This window comes from Podarcis melisellensis (assembly GCF_964234715.1).
Source record: "Podarcis melisellensis genome assembly, chromosome: 15".
NCBI classification, from domain to species: Eukaryota; Metazoa; Chordata; class Lepidosauria; order Squamata; family Lacertidae; genus Podarcis; species Podarcis melisellensis.
The window spans coordinates 19,738,735-19,755,582 of record NC_138532.1 but is presented as its reverse complement, the minus strand read 5'-3'; the positions used below and the strand labels follow the sequence as shown (position 1 = coordinate 19,755,582).

General features: G+C 41.5%; 1 protein-coding gene across 1 annotated transcript in view; it reads left to right on the top strand.

Annotated features, from left to right (window-relative positions):
* BCO2 (beta-carotene oxygenase 2) overlaps positions 1–16,848 on the top strand; it is a 64,924-nt gene that overhangs the window by 19,651 nt on the left and 28,425 nt on the right. The window lies entirely within an intron of this gene.

Sequence of the window (16,848 nt, the reverse complement as noted above, 5' to 3'; positions counted from 1 at the left end):
GCGATGCATTTCTTGGAAGCTAGATCTGCTGCCCCAAGGACCCTGCCATCTGAGGCGGGAGCCTCACCTTGCTTCATGTGTACCCCCTGCCTGTGGGCATACAGTGGTACCTTGGGTTAAGAACTTAATTCGTTCTGGAGGTCCATTCTTAACCTGAAACTGTTCTTTTTAAAATATTTTATTATTAAAATAATTCAATGTTAATACATACATATTACGAATATACAAACATACATTTCATACAATCCTTAAAAATATTCATACATACTCACACTCAATCCCACAGATACTTCCTTTTCCCACCACCATCCCTCACCCCTCACCCCACCCTTGGGTTAGACTTCCAATCTACTCAATTGCAATTTCATTCCACTTCTCTTACTTTCTTTCACACACTTTTAAACCAACTTTTCTACTTCTTTTTCTGTTACACATTGTTATCCATCTTATTTAGTATTTCGGTATTTATAACGGAACTTTTTTATTCTAATAGGAGTTCTGATTTTTCAATATGATTTTGCAAGTATCCTTTAAACACCTTCCAGTCCTTGTCTATCTTCAACCTGAAACTGTTCTTAACCTGAGGTACCAATTTAGCTAATGGGGCCTCCCACTGGTGCTGCGCCTCCGGAGCACGGTTTCTGTTCTCATCCTGAAGCAAAGTTCTTAACCCAAGGTACTATTTCTGGGTTAGCGGAGTCTGTAACCTGAAGCATCTGTAACCCGAGGTACCGCTGTATTTGCAAATTGGAGAAACAGCAGGCACTGCACACAGCATCCAAACACATATCACAGCCTATTGCATTGGCTACAAGAGAACACTTCTTTCAAGCCCAATTTCAACAGAGAGAGGGGGACCTTGGAAACAAGGAAACAGAATTTCCTAATTCCATAGCAGAAGGTTTCTCACCACCCTCTCTTTGCTGCATCAAACCACCATCTAGCCCATTGATGTGTAGGTTGACAGGCAGTTTGATCTCCTAGTTTGCAGCTAGGCTACAAGGAATCTTTTAATTAGAGGTGTCGAGTGTTGAATTTAGGACTTAACCATGGCAAAGGGGAGCTCTGCCACTGAACCACAGATTGTTTTCTAAGTGCTGATAAGTGTTGCTACCAACAGAAATATATTGAGTACCCACAGGCAGTGGAGAACAGCTCCTGAATCGCTCACCTACAAGGGCAGCCAATTGTCTATTTTGCCCTCTGCTTATATTATTATGTAAACATTGGCCTAATTTTTTTAAAGAGTCACAACCCACATCATACATTTTCCTTCAGATTTTACCTGATTGCCTTATATGCTTTCTCTGGAGATACTGGGCCTGATCCAAATCAGGATTAATCATGTTTAGTCCTAGCGGTGCAATTTGCTAATCTTGCACTCCTACCCTAATGGTCTGTTACCAACACTCCTCTTCAGATGGCAACATGTATGACTTCATTTCACTTTAAAATTTGGGTGCCATCCTTGCTCCGTGTGGGGAAAGGCCATAGCTCAGTGGTAGAGCTAACATCCTAGGTTCAATCCTGACATCTCCAGGTGGGGTTGGGAAACCCTTATTGGAAACCCTGGAAAACCACTACCAGTTAATGTTGAAAATAAAATTGGGCTTGCTGCCCTGATGCTAAACACAGTTAAGCACCATTTTGTTGTAGAAAATGGTTTTTTTAAAAATAAAATGAGCATTGAAATTATGCACATGCTCAGCCACGCTAACTATGAAGTGTGTGTGTGTGTGTGTGTGTGTGTGTGTGTGTGTGTGTGATTGATTCTGTGGTGACCAGCATATTATGCTGGCTCGGGAGCTGACACCAGGTCTGTTTGCCACTGCCTCCATCTGCCACTCTGAATAGTCATTTGGGGGTAGGACCCTGATTATGGCCATAGCAACACCTCTGGAGAAAATCAAACCAAAATAATCCAGGCGAGAGTTACCTTCAAAAAAGAGGGTCCCATCATCTTCAATTCGCAGTGGACACATCTGAATTATATCAGCCATCTTTGCTCTTTAGGAGCGGGGTAGGAGGAAGAAAAGGGTTAATAATATGTATCAGTTCTAGAGTCCTCCAAGGTACACGATGCCTTTCTGCTCCCATGCTCAGGTGCGCCACAACGTAGTGTGGCAGAACTGTTAGGGAGACACACACAGAATTCAGGCAACTGGAATTGGTACCATGGCTGCTGACCAATGAAAGAGTTTTTGGGAGCTGTAGTCCATAACACATGGAGGGCACAGAGTTGGTGAAGACCTGCACAAAGGGAGTTGTGAGGGATGTAGTGGCTGCATATTTCTCGTGAAAACTATGAATGAAGGTTTCCTACTTCTCTGCCGCAGAACACTGGCCTTTCTTGTTTGCAATGACACCACTAGATTATTAATAATAATTTACATAGTCCAGAAATGCAATGCATACACAAATAATGTAAAAAAGGTAAAGGACCCCTGGACATTTAAGTCCAGTCAAAGGCGACTATGGGGTTGCGGTGCTCATCTCGCTTCAGGCCGAGGGAGCAGGCGTTTGTCCACAGACAGCTTTCCGGGTCGTGGCCAGCATGACTAAACTGCTTCTGACGCAACAGGACACTGTGACAAGTGCCAGAGTGCACGGAAACGCCGCTGCTGCAGTACCTATTTATCTACTTGCACTTCGACATGCTTTCGAACTGCTCGGTTGGGAGGAGCTGGGACAGAGCAACAGGAGCTCACCTCGTCACAGGGATTCAAACAGTTGACCTTCCTATCAGCAAGCTCAAGAGGCTCAGTGGTTTAGACCACAGCGCCACCCGTGTCCCTTCAAATAATGTATTTTGATGCCATAGGTGTCCTCTTTGGTATCCTATTCAAGCTGAATTGTCTGATGTTCAAAAAATATGGTAAGCTTTCCCCATCCCTTTATCTCCTTGCTAGGAAAATCTTCCCAAAGTAAGCTAGTGCAGAAGTTTATGATACGATACAATACAATATCTTTATTGTCATTGTCCCATACAGAACAACGAAATTGAAAAATCTACATAAGACATTCCAACCCAAGAAGCCTGCTATCCCAGCTATCCCAACCTGGTTAGCCCCCTAAAAACTCTGATACCCCATTTTTAAATACAATATACTCCCATAGAGACTCCTTACAATGCGTTTAAAACCAAAATCGTATTTGGGTAGAAACTGTTTCTCAGGCAGCTAGTCCTAGTCTTTATAACCCTGTACCTTCTTCCAGGAGGCAGAAGCTGAAAGAAATCATTTCTGGGGTGCGCGCTATCCTGCGCTATTTCTGCAGCTTTCTTATGGCACCTGGAAGCATAGATTTGATCCAAAGTGGGAAGAGTGCACCCACCTTGGTTCCTTGTGGCAATACTCTATGGTTCCTTGTGGCAATACTCCAGTTGTTACCTCATCCTCAATACTTGACAACTGTGCCCACTACAGCTGCAAGGCTGTTTTACTTCAGGTAGGGATATCTTTAGGGATGTCAATGAAGCAGATTGCAATCCAAGAGGCTGTGTCTTAGCAGCATCCTCTGTGCATAGCTGTCAACTTACAGATTTGAAAGTAAGGGACCAGCAGCCTCAAAAATCAGGGATCAGCAGCCAAAATAAGGGATTTTAGTCAACCAGCTCCCGAGCCAAAGGCAGAAAGCCCAGCCAGCAGCCAAACAAATCCTCAAGTGGCGGTTCCCACAGCGCAGCAACCCGGCAAAGGGGATGCAGCAAGGAAAACCACCGTCACCTCTCTGCTGGGAAGCGCTGAGCAAAGGCAAGTCCCCAGGCAACGCACACAAGGCATACAAGCTCCACCCCCCAGTCGTTCTTAGACTCTTTATTGGGTGAGCGACACAGCCAAGCAACACAGTTGGAGCCTCCCTCCTCCCTGGCCAGCAGGCAGGCAGGGAGGGAGGGAGAGGAGCTGCTTCCTTTGAAACCTGGGAAATTTAAGGGACATCATCAATAAGGGACAGCAGCGGGACACAGAGCTGGGATAAGGGACTTTCCCGCCAAATAAGGGACAGTTGACAGCTATGCCTCTGTGAGGGATTCTGTGGCGCCCCTCTTGTGTTTGGGGGAGACAGAGGTTGGTGGCCCCGCCTAGCTGCACCCAGCTTCGCACCCACTTCTTGCAGAGTAGATGGATCAACTTAGCAGCCCCAGGTCCCCCTTTCTTAGCATCTCCTGAGAGATTTCCAAGCTGCAGCCTTGGGACTGGCTTCCTTTGCAACCCAGACCTTCATTGGCCCTAAAGTACCAGCCCCAGGCAGGAGGCCAAGCTAGGAAGGACGCCCTGTTGCCCCTCTTGCATGCAGCCAGGCAGCCACCCGCACCATCGCAGCGCCAGGCTGCCCATCCTCACCTACCTGCCTCTTGCGCAGCCCAAGATCCGACGGCAACCGAGTCGGCTAAACCTTCACAAGCGACTGGGGAAGTAGTGGCTGAGGTCTGAGTATATGTGGATGATGCAGAGGAACAGCCAAGCTGGGCGGTGCATGGAGAGGAAGGGAGGAACAGACAGGAAAGCAGTGCACCAGACCAGGCAGTTTTACCACCAACCATATGACGTTTTTTATTGGTTTGTACAGTGCTGTAATTGAGGAAGGGCTACTGGGCTCAGTAGCTGCCGTGCACGTAAGAAGATCCCAGGTTCTTGGCATTTCCAGGCGGAGCTGGGAAAGGAAAATGAGCAGCAAGATTGCATCGCCCCAAACAGAACCATTACTGTTGAAAATAAGAAAACTGGAGGGCGGTTGGAGGGGAGTTAAGCAGAAACTGGGTTATGTGTGGAAGGTCTGCCAAGTCAGTTCATCTATGCTACTCTCAAAGCACAATCCTGGCCTTGACTTAGAATTATTTGATTCAAAGTGTATGGCATTTGTGTATGGTTGGTGTGTCTCCAAAAACGAAGGTGAACCTGATACCCTTATAGCCTGCAGTAGAGAGTCCTGATCTAGATGCACCAATGGTCTGACTACCTGTTTAAGGTAGCTTTTTTAGGTTCCTTCCTATCTTTCTGGACTTCCTTGAAAAATGAGAAAGAAATGTTTTAAATAACTTAATAAATATAAGTACAAATACATTATTTGGGGTTGCACAAGTATGCCCCCTTCAATCTTTTCTCTTTATTCCAAAACTCAAGAATCAAGAACGCTCACATCTCATTTCTCTTTGTAATATATAGAATTATGAGTAGCTTATTTCTCAAAAGTGGCGATGGAGCAGATGCCTCTGGGACCAGGAAAGCCTGTGCACTCTTTCCATGCTCAGTGACGCTTTTTATTTGCTCCTGAGTTGTGCTCTGGCATTGAATGTAGGTTCTGGCTGTGTCCACCTGGGATTGAGCCTTGGCTCCAAGTCCTTCACTTCAGGAGTCGGCATTTTGGGCTGTATGGATCTTTGAAACCTTTTCTAATTGTTTAATAATGCATCACTTATTTATTCATTCACAGGTCTCTGCAAACTGTTTGCATCTTTTTAGCTCATTTTCCAGAAATGGAGCCTCAATCACCTCAAGGATGTCCCACAACAGCTGAGGTGTCAGTAAACAGCAGAACGACAGTCCTTTAGTTCCCATTTTAATTCTTCAAACACTAACAACATTCCCTTTCTTCCTACTTTACTACAGAAACAGTGTATCCCCTTAACTGTACATGAAGAGTTCCTAGTCACAATAAACTTTTCAGGATGATCAAAAACCTCCATAGTTCTTTAGCTTAACAACCTTGAGTATTAACAGGCAATCTAATTTAATTTTAATCAGTTTAAATAACTCACTTCACAAATGCTCAGCCGGAATAAGATGCCGAACTAGAAGGGCTGTTTTATTTAACAACAAAAATATTATCAAACTTATGCATAGATTATTATTATTTAAATGGAGACATTTACTGATAGTTGGTTCTCTGAGCATCAATAAGGAGTTTGATGTGAACAATTATACATTCCAATAATAAAAATAAAATAAAATAAAATAAAATATTTATATCCCATCCTCCCCAGCCGAAGCAGGGCTAACAACAATAAAAGTAACACAGCATTCTAAAATCAATTCGTTTTAAAATCAATTCAAAATCAAATTAAATTAATGGCAACCATTGGGCTAGAGTTCTGTGAGGATTACCAAAGGAGGGGGTCAGACTGTGCCTTGGCCAAAGGCCTGGTGGACCCTGTGGAAAGATGTCAAGTCCTACAGCACCCTAGTCTCTTGTGGCAGAGAGTTCCACCAGATCGGGGCCATGGCCGAAAAAGCCCTGGCTCTGGTTGAGGCCAGCCTAACCTCCCTGTGGCCCGGGACCAACAATATGTTTTTGTTTGAAGACTGTAAGGTCCTCCGTGGGGTATACCAGGAGAGACGGTCCCGTAGGTATGAGGGTCCTAGGCCGCATAGGGCTTTAAAGGTTAAAACCAGCACCTTAAACCTGATCCTGTACTCCACTGGGAGCCAGTACAGCTGGTATAGCACTGGGTGAATGTGATCCCACGGCGAGGACCCCGTAAGGAGTCTCGCCGCGCCATTCTGCACCTGCTGTAGTTTCTGGGTCGGTCTCAAGGGCAGCCCCACGTAGAGTGAGTTACAATAATCAAGTCTGGAGGTGACCGTCACGTGGATCACAGTGGCTAGGTCAGGGCGAGAGAGGTAAGGAGCCAACTGCTTAGCTTGGCGGAGATGAAAAAATCCCGTCTTTGTTATAGCTGCAATCTGCGTCTCCATGGCAAACAAACTATGCAATTTCATGAGAAAAAATAAGTAAGACTGAGAATGTACTGCTCCCACAAGACCACAGGTGAATAACATGCCCATTTGTTTGCCTTTGGGAAAAACTAGAGTTTGTATTTATGTCTCTTAACATAAATGCCCAGACTTTTCTACTTCTTTATCTGTCTTTGGAATTCAAACCATGCTTCTTAAAAGAACAAGGAACTGTAATTATTTCCCTTAAAAAAATATTTAATTTTCTGAGTATTTTCTTGGAGTTCCATTGAGGCAGGCTATCCATGTAAATAAATGATTAAAGTAAGAGGTGTCAGTTTGCTCAGGTGTTTGTTTTGATAGCCTAATCTATTTTAGCATACCCCATTCACTTTTCATAAGTGAAGAAAATAATAGTTAATAGCACAGTCCTAACCATGTCTACTCAAAAGTAAGTCCCATTGAATGCACTGTGGTTTATTTCCAGGTAACATTTGCTCAAAGGATATGCCAAATTTGTGTTCATGATGGCAACTGGATATGCTAAATAGGTTAGAGTAGAATGTCAGTTGGGACGTGGGTGGCACTGTGGGTTAAACCACAAAGCCTAGGACTTGCCGATCAGAAGGTCGGCAGTTCGAATCCCCGTGACGGAATGAGCTCCCGTTGCTCAGTCCCTGCTCCTTCCAACCTAGCAGTTCGAAAGCATGAAGTGCAAGTAGATAAATAGGTACTGCTCCAGGGGGAAGGTAGGCGGCGTTTCCGTGCGCTGTTCTGGTTTGCCAGAAGCGGCTTAGTCATGCTGGCTACATGACCCGGAAGCTGTACGCCGGCTCCCTCGGCCAATAAAGCGAGATGAGCACCGCAACCCCAGAGTCGGTCACGACTGGACCTAATGGTCAGGGGTCCCTTTACCCTTACCTTAGAATGTCAGTCTAAGTCATTTTGTACCACTGTTGTCAGTGTGGTTATGTTTCAGTACTACCCAGTGCGTCGTGGAGGAAATATTACCGGAATAAAAGGTTCAGCCTCCTAACAAGGAACTGAAAGAAGGAGAGGAAGTAGCTGGGTTTTTGGGGTGTTTGCAGTGCCCACAGTTTGTCCAGGAAGTATCAGTATGTTGTTGTGGGCAGCATGGTGTGGGAAAAGTACATTTGCAGAGTGGAATGGTGATTCATAAGAACTGGGATGTGGGAACCCTGCACTCACTCCCTTGACTTACTGGTATGTATATTTAAAACCTGTAATCAAATCACTGGTCTGTCTCTCGGCCAGTGAAAAAACTTGTCTCTAAGATTCCTGTGTTTCCAGGAGACACCCTATTAAAATCAATTTAGTATTAGGAAATTTGGTGTCCTCATTCAGTTCAGTATAATAACAGTTGATGCCAGATATTCTGCTCCTTTGCTGGAAACTTTAATTTTCCTTCAGTATTTGCATTTATTGGCCCTGCCTCTTGGCTGGACACTTTTTCCACAGTTTTGTAAAATGGTAAACTATCCAGCTGAGAGACTGTTTAAAATCCATTTGAAAGCATCTTTAATGGCAGGGAGGCTGTTTTACCACTGTATTAAGTTTTCAAATTAGTTTAAAATACTGCTTTCCTATTCAGGTCTTAATAAGCATCGTTTGCCATTGGTTGGAAGTGTCTGAATCATATGAAGTGTCTAATTTTTCTTCAGGGCCTTCTGCCGCAGTGTGAGGTTGCAGGGTTTTATTATTATTTGTTAAATTTATATATAGTTTCTGGCATTCACTCTCTCACTTTCTTTCTAGATGCAAATCTTTTTACATAACTTTATTAACTACATTCTCATGTGCTTGGAAGCCCAATCTTAAATGCCACTTACACATCTGGTAGTACAGTTACTATGGTAGTACAGTTAACAAATAGCATGATGGTAATGATTTGTCACAGTTATGGTACAAAATATGCTATCCGTACATATGTCACTGCAAGGAATTCTTTGCAACATCAATCTGTAAACATTCTGTTACTCAAGTGTGAATTGGAATACAACCTGAAATAATACCGGTAAAACCAACTTCAAAGAAATTAAAGCAATTTCAAATGAAATTATTATAAATTACACTTAGGCAGAAGTTAATTCAAAGAAATATCAGATGTAATGAGATTCTAAGGTAAAGTATAAATTTGCAAGTAGAAAGAGATTAATGGAGACTAGTGTTCCAAGTGGACACTATCAGGCAATATATATTTGGAGAAAAACATAACTATGAAGTTGGCTTGAGTGGAAAAACCATACAAACTCCAGATGACCCTTGCTGGAGCTATGAAGTTGGTCTGGGTCGGTCAATACTTGAATATGGAACCGCCTGGAAGCTCCACGTACATTGTTTTAAAACAAATACAATGAATTGACAGCAACCCTGAAATGACACAGACTGTCCTCCTTATGACAACCAAAAGGCAGAAACAACCATTCTGGGCCCAAATACTTCCTTTTATCTTACTTTTCAGAACCACTCTACTGTCTCTGGAATGTACCGTATTTTTTGCTCTATAAGACTCACTTTTTCCCTCCTAAAAAATAAGGGGAAATGTGTGTGTGTGTCTTATGGAGCGAATGCAGGCTGCGCAACTATCTCAGAAGCCAGAACAGTGAGTGGGATCACTGCTTTCGCTGCACAGTGATCCCTCTCGCTGTTCTGGCTTCTGGGATTCAGAATATTTTTTTCTTGTTTTCCTCCTCCAAAAGCTAGGTGCGTCTTATGGTCTGGTGTGTCTTATAGAGTGAAAAATACGGTATCTGTGGAGATTTACCTCCCAAAGGTCACCCATCATCAAATCCATAACCACATATTTTGTTTTACATCTATCTAGCCTTATTTACTTATAACCTGTGAGATTACGCCTTTAACCACATCCTTTAACCATAGTTTGGGGAAATTGTGTGGCACATCTTGGAACACTTCTCTGCAGAATCTGATGTTTTCCTATCCCTCACATGCCTACCATTTTATATATCTTCTCCATTTTGAAAGCAAATCAAAGAAGCAGCCCCTAGAAAACTGAACTGGGTTTAGGATTGTTGCATCTATCATCTATCTATCTATCTATCTATCTATCTATCTATCATCTATCTATCTATCTATCTATCATCTATCTATCATCTATCTATCTATCTATCTATCATCTATCTATCTATCATCTATCTATCTATCTATCATCTATCATCTATCATCTATCTATCTATCTATCTATCATCTATCTATCTATCTATCTATCTATCTATCTATCTATCTATCTATCTATCTGTCTATCATCTATCTATCTATCTATCTATCATCTATCTATATCTGGAATTTATTTTTGTCCTGCTCTTCAGGCGAAAAAGGCTCCCAGAACAGCTTACACATATCACTGATAAGCTAGTCCCTGCCCGGAGGCTTACAATTTAAAAGGAAGGGTTATTGGGAGGGAGGAAGAAAAAAGCAAGTTCTTCATTAGCTATATTGCCCACCCAACCCTTTCTGCTACTTGGATGTGAAGGGACAGCAGCTGTGGGACACTCTTTAGATTTATGAGATAGTGAAGGAGAACCCCACCCCTGTAACTATCATTTTCTGCAAAGGGACTGGGAGACAATATTAAGAGTGGGAGAGAAAAACAGATAAGAGGCCCTAACTGTGAGATAACCAGCCTCATATAACCAACATGCTTAAGTCTAATTAAGGCGTGAATAGCTTAGCTATGTCCACTTCCCTTACCTTGGGAAGAAATGGGTAACCAAGCCTATTGTTCAACCCCCAACCAACCTGAGCACAAAATGTAAAGAGGCTAAGTTGGTTGCTCCAGTTTAGCTGCATGGCTCTCAAAAGCCGCTCTTGAGTTCATTTACCAGTAATTTTGGAACTCTCACCACTGTAACTAAGCCAAGTTTTACTGCCTGTGTAACTTCTTCTGAATGCTGTATGGAAAAGCACATGAATCTGACCAACAGAATTTGTAAGTAAACCATTTGTAACCAAATATTTGGTCTTTCTCCATGCTAGGGGAAGAGGGAAGTTTTGGAACTCATGAGGGCATATTTGAAAGATCTAATAGCCTATATTTCCACACTTTACTTTCCTGCATATTTTGTGATTTTAAATCTCTGTTGGGGTTCTCTCACCAAAGAGTACGTCTGTGCTGCTTTCCATTCACATGAATCCCAAAGTGCCTTACAAGCAATAAACAACAATAACAATAACAAAACGCCACAAGTACAGCATAAATCATATAATTAACAAAACGCCAATAAAACAATTACAATCTATAAAGCACTGTTAGCAAAGCAGCAGCTAAGAAATAGGCTAAACATCACAATTGCAGCATAAGGATACAAATGTTTAAAATGAATAATTAGTTTTCACTTGCAAAGACTGTATATTTGGGTTGCTAATGAGACAATGTTTTCAGCCATTAGAAGTCTAAGCTTTTGGAATAGTTTTCCTGGCATACTGATAGGAAGGAGAAAAATGAGAGCTGGATACAATTGGAAGAATGTTTTTGGACCAGTGACTAGGGTTTCTTTCAAACTCTTAAGAGCTGGACAGCTATACAGTAATGGTTTTGTCAGCAACAATTCTGCTAAAATGTGTCTTGTGCACAACAATTCTCTGTTTAACAAATATATTTCAATTGTGTAACGATAGAATGATGTCATACATGCTGGCAGAAGAAAAATTAGGCAACATTTTAAACTAAGAAATATTGCTGTAGCGTGAGCTTATTCTTCTGCCTTCTGCCATTTCCTCTTCTTCTGACTCATTTGTTTCTGGAATGATTTTTTTTTATTTGTTTAATCAGCTGAATGTTTGGTAACATGCCACAAAAGCACACCCTCCATCTCCATATCGGTTATTCTGCAATAATTGACAAATACAGTAAATCCCTTACTTGCAATAGCTAGCAATGCAGGTAAGGTTTCCCCACTCAATAAGTGTATAGAAACATGCTGAATCGCCATTTTTTTGTTGCAGTGCTGATGACAATGCAGCCTGGAATTGCATTAGCTTTGTCCATGACTTTGTGTATGACTAAGATAGCAGACAAGACAACGCTTTGTGTGTACAAGGCAATTAATTGTGTAGGATAAAGGGAGACCTGGGTTGGCTCTCAATTTTTTCCATACTTCATAAACAGGTATATAATTAAAAAGGGACTCAAGCCAGTTTAGTGGAATAGAAAGAAAGTGACTGTAAGAAAAGGAAAAGAATAAAAGAAGAAATATGAAGATAACGTCTTTCTAGGAATTTTGTGTATAGAATATTCAAATTATGGTTAGTACTCCTTAAAAAATGTTGTGTATTTGATACATTTCTTTTCAATTTCTTTTCTTTTTGTTTTTTAAATCTCTAAAATTTTATTTTATGATTGTTTTCTATTTTTTTTCTTTATAGTATATATGGTTTAGGCTCAACTTACAGTGGTACCTCGGGTTAAGTACTTAATTCGTTCTGGAGGTCCACACCCACACCTCTTTCCATGTGGGTGAGGGATAAATTTGTCCCTGGTGTTTGGAGCTCCAAGCAATACTTGTTGGTGGTGCTTTAAAACAGGGTCCTTTATTGTGTGGGGAGTTGGAGCTCAATTTCTGTTGCTGCTGCTGCTCTGTTCTAGATCTGTTAAGCGCTGAGGAACGAGGAACAGCTCATTGAAAAGAAATGGTTTCCTTTAAAATAAAAGGCATCTAGTCCTTGTATTCCTTCCTCACCCCTTTGTCGGAGTTCACTGCGTGTGGTAATGGTGCTGGTAAAGCTGGCAAACAACAACAACAATCCCTCAGTGTCCTGCTCTAAATGTGATGCTCATTTACCTGGGAGTAAGTCCCATTGCACTTAGTGTGGCATTGTACTGAAGTGATACGTAGACAATTGTTCTGTATGCCTGCAATGCTAAGCACATTTAATAGGGAGAGAGCCTTACTGAGTTTAATAAGATTTATAGCTTATCTTATTATTTCTTTCGCAATATTCCTATACTGTTTTATGGTCGTAAACTCTTCCAGCAGTTTGTGATGAGATCAACATAATGTAATTGATGTGTTTGCTTACGATTGGCTGGGGTGTGTGAGAAACAAAACTTGTGTGGCGAGTTCCCGCCTCCCCCCTCAGAAATAAAGACACGAGACACAAGAATTCGAGTTAATGGGTCAAATTAGGCCACAACTTTATTGATTACAGGAATTGAGCGGTATTGGCTTAGGCATTGGTCCTAACACTAACTGGTTTCAGCCCGCTTGCTTGAAGTCTGGTAAGGGTTAACCACCAGTAGAGGGAGTTCTGCTGAGAAACGTCAACTAGGACCTCCCCCCGGGGTCACGCCGTGGGGCCACACCTCCATAGACTTAGGACAAGCCACGCCCCCCGGAATCCTTTACCGGACCACCCTTTGACTTGGGGGAAGGTGATGGCGCTACCTTCCCCCTTCTTCATTTGCATAACAATAAAACAGTACCCCCACCAATGCCTAACCGCCACTCGAGCCCAAGCTCGCCGCCAACACACTCAAACTTGTAACTAATCCCTAGGATAATATTGTTCACTGCGATAGGGGAGTGACAATCTCTCCAAGTGCGCCTTTCCAACAATGATGACCACAGAATGTTAATTCTGGGATAAGAGGTAAGTAGTTCGTCAAAGTCTCTGAAGATATTCCATTGTAAATCTATGACTTTACGGTAGGCTAAGTCGTTTCCCCCCAGCTGTATAATTAAGGCGTCTGGTGGGCCTTCGATCGCAGCTCTGTTCCTCATACTCATTTACCTGGGAGTAAGTCCCATTGCACTTAGTGTGGCATTGTACTGAAGTGATACGTAGACAATTGTTCTGTATGCCTGCAATGCTAAGCGCATTTAATAGGGAGAGAGCCTTACTGAGCTTAATAAGATTTATAGCTTATCTTATTATTTATTTCGCAATATTCCTATACTGTTTTATGGTCGTAAACTCTTCCAGCAGTTTGTGATGAGATCAACATAATGTAAATGATGCGTTTGCTTACGATTGGCTGGGGTGTGTGAGAAACAAAACTTCTAAAAACAAACTTGCCAATGCTAGAGTATAGCCAGCATTTTGCGAATTTGCCGCAACAATTACTGTTGTTGGTTACACAAGAAAATATGGACAATGCTTGGCTTCTGGTTCCACTCTGCCTTAATGGAGGCACCCCCTGGGGGATGTCGTTGGTGGAGGAAAAACAAGGATGATTGAGGGTAATTATTCTAGCTCTCGCTCTGGCATGGAAGGCGGGAGGCAGGGAGACTCAGTGCAAAAGCACTTCTTCTGCCAAAAACTCTCCAATGTTGCCATTAAAAAGCAGAGGTTCTCCTGCTAATTAGAGTTTAATTTTAACTAAAGTACAGGTGCGTGCTAGAAGAGATGAGATCACCAACTGTGGAACAAACCAACTGCAAGGCGTTTAAGGTTTGAACTTGAAAGAAGGACTTCATTCACTGCAAAAGATGGGGTGGGGGGAGCCTACAGTTTCCTTATTTACTGTAAAGTTTTCTTCTCTACATTTATGATTTGGCAACCCTCCTCTGAACCTTAGTTCAAATTATATTTGTACAGGCGAGGATGGAAGAAATTGCATTATAAATATGGAATATAACATCAAACGGAACTGTGTGTGTAAAAACATGAAAAAAGGGGGGGGAAGCTTTATTTTGCAAAAGGTTTACAATGGAAACTTAAAGCTGACTCTTCCCTATCTTTTCTTATTTACAAAGTGAACTGAATAACACTAAGAGGACTTGGAATTTAATTTAATTGGAAGTATAATTGCTCATATATCTTCATTTGAAAGGAAGGATGAAAGGAGTCTGTGAACTGCCAAGGAACTGACTGCTCTTCTTCCCAGGCTGAGAGGAAAAATTATAACGACAGTTTATTTTTTGGGACAGAGTGAGTTTTGCAGCTGTTGTTAAAGTTGCAAAACAATGAAGCATGGGACAGAGTGAGGTAGAAATTTCTGGAAAAACAATGGGATGTCAGCTCCGTCCAAGGCATGATGGATAATAGCAACAACCGGGAAAAGATAGACATAACATTTTACAAGGAGAGGAAGAAACACCACGGACAGAATAATTCCCACATACAGGAAGAACAAGGATATAGTTTGAGTTCCTCACTTGTAGTTTTATAAATCATTTAATGTGTCAGCATGAATAGAACTTTATTTTAAGTACAGTGGTACCTCAGGTTAAGTACTTAATCTGTTCTGGAGGTCCATTCTTAACCTGAAACTGTTCTTAACCTGAAGCACCACTTTAGCTAATGGGGCCTCTCGCTGCCGTCGCACCCCTCCATGCAATTTCTATTCTCATCCTGAAGCAAAAATCTTAACCTGAGGTACTATTTCTGGGTTAGTGGAGTCTGTAACCTGAAGTGTATGTAACCTGGAGCATATGTAACCCGAGGTACCACTGTATAGTGTTTTTTGTGTTTATATGTAAACTGAGAGATCAGCAATGTATGCCTCCAATGTTGAGGAGCTCGAAGGAATCCTGAAAGAAGCTAGTTCTATAGAATATAACATAAAGGTGAAAAGGGAGAATTTAACACAGATTTGCTGCAATTGCAGACACTCTATGAGGTGAACATGGATTATCTGGCAAATGACCTGAATTTTAATGCGCAGGCTACATATTTAGGGTTCCATCTCTGCTGTACACTATTGTAGAACAAAACACCCACTTATCTGTTGTAATACTTGCATATATTTGTATTTATCATTCAAGAAATATTCCAACACTTTTCAAAGCAATGTAACTTTAGCAGTATTGATGAAATAGAATATAGGATTTTGTTTTTAATATGATTATGTGGGATTGGAGTCTATTACAAGGCCCATGCCCATAACCTTTTCTTTCTAAAACAAGTTTGGATGTAGATTGGGCTCCCTTTCTGATAGTAATAACAATGTATCAGAAAGAGGGAATGCGGAGAATTCGGAATGCTTGAACTAAAACAGACTTTGCAATGAAGAATAGGGACAAACAAGTTAGGAACATTTTATGGTTTGGCAGAAAGTGGCTAACTCTGACTGATACTTTATTTTTGTGGGCATACTGTAATCTGTTGAAAGCGAGTGCAGTGTGCCCATTCGACATGCCAGTGGATTGTGGCCCCAGAATACTCTCTGCCTGTAGAGAGCCAGCACACATAAGGTTTCAGTCAACAGCTAGCTTGCTACAAACACAAGGGCATTTATACTTGTGTTAAGTCATCTGTCTCTGATTCACTCTCATGGGTTTGCTGATCACACTTGACTAGCTGCAGGTGAAGGACAAGCCCACCTACCCACCCACCGAAATTAACCCTGTCTTGTCCCTTTCCTCTTCATGCATAAACTGCATGCATAATGCTTACACTAATAAAATCTAGACCATGCTAAGTCTTCTTAAATCTCATTATTGTGTTAAACAGAAGAGAGTCAAACACATGTTTAATTGTCACATAAAAACTTTAGTATTTAACAGTGCTTAACTTTGGTTGGATTGTGCACTCAATGTATTTTGGTAAAACCATATTTCAGACTAAACACCTGTTTTAACTACCGTATTTTTTGCTCTATAAGACTCACTTTTTCCCTCCTAAAAAGTAAGGGAAAATGTGTGTGCATCTTATGGAGCGAATGCAGCCTGCGCAGCTATCCCAGAAGCCAGAACAACAAGAGGGATTGCTGCTTTCATTGCGCAGCAATCCCTCTTGCTGTTCTGGCTTCTGAAATTCAGAATATTTTTTTTCTTGTTTTCCTCTTCCAAAAACTAGGTGCGTCTTGTGGTCTGGTACGTCTTATAGAGCGAAAAATATGGTAAATAGATTTTACAGATTCATCTTTCTTGCTGCATATTTTATTATTTTGGAATGTTGGGGGACTCAGTCAATTAAAATAAAAGAGAAAGGAAGATAGGACATTCCAAAAATTATTTTATTTTGCTTGTGCAAATTTGCCACACCTATCTGTCCCTAAATAAAATCATGCTTTTGTTACTAACCTTCAGAAAGCAAGGACATTATTTTACTCATTGTGTAATGATAAGTTATTAAGCAACTGATACAAGATTCTGTCCGTCAACAATTGTTGGTATATCCTAGACCTAGACTAAATGTAATACCTGTTTTTCATTGTACTGAGAATTATACTGTACTTCCACTTTTCTTT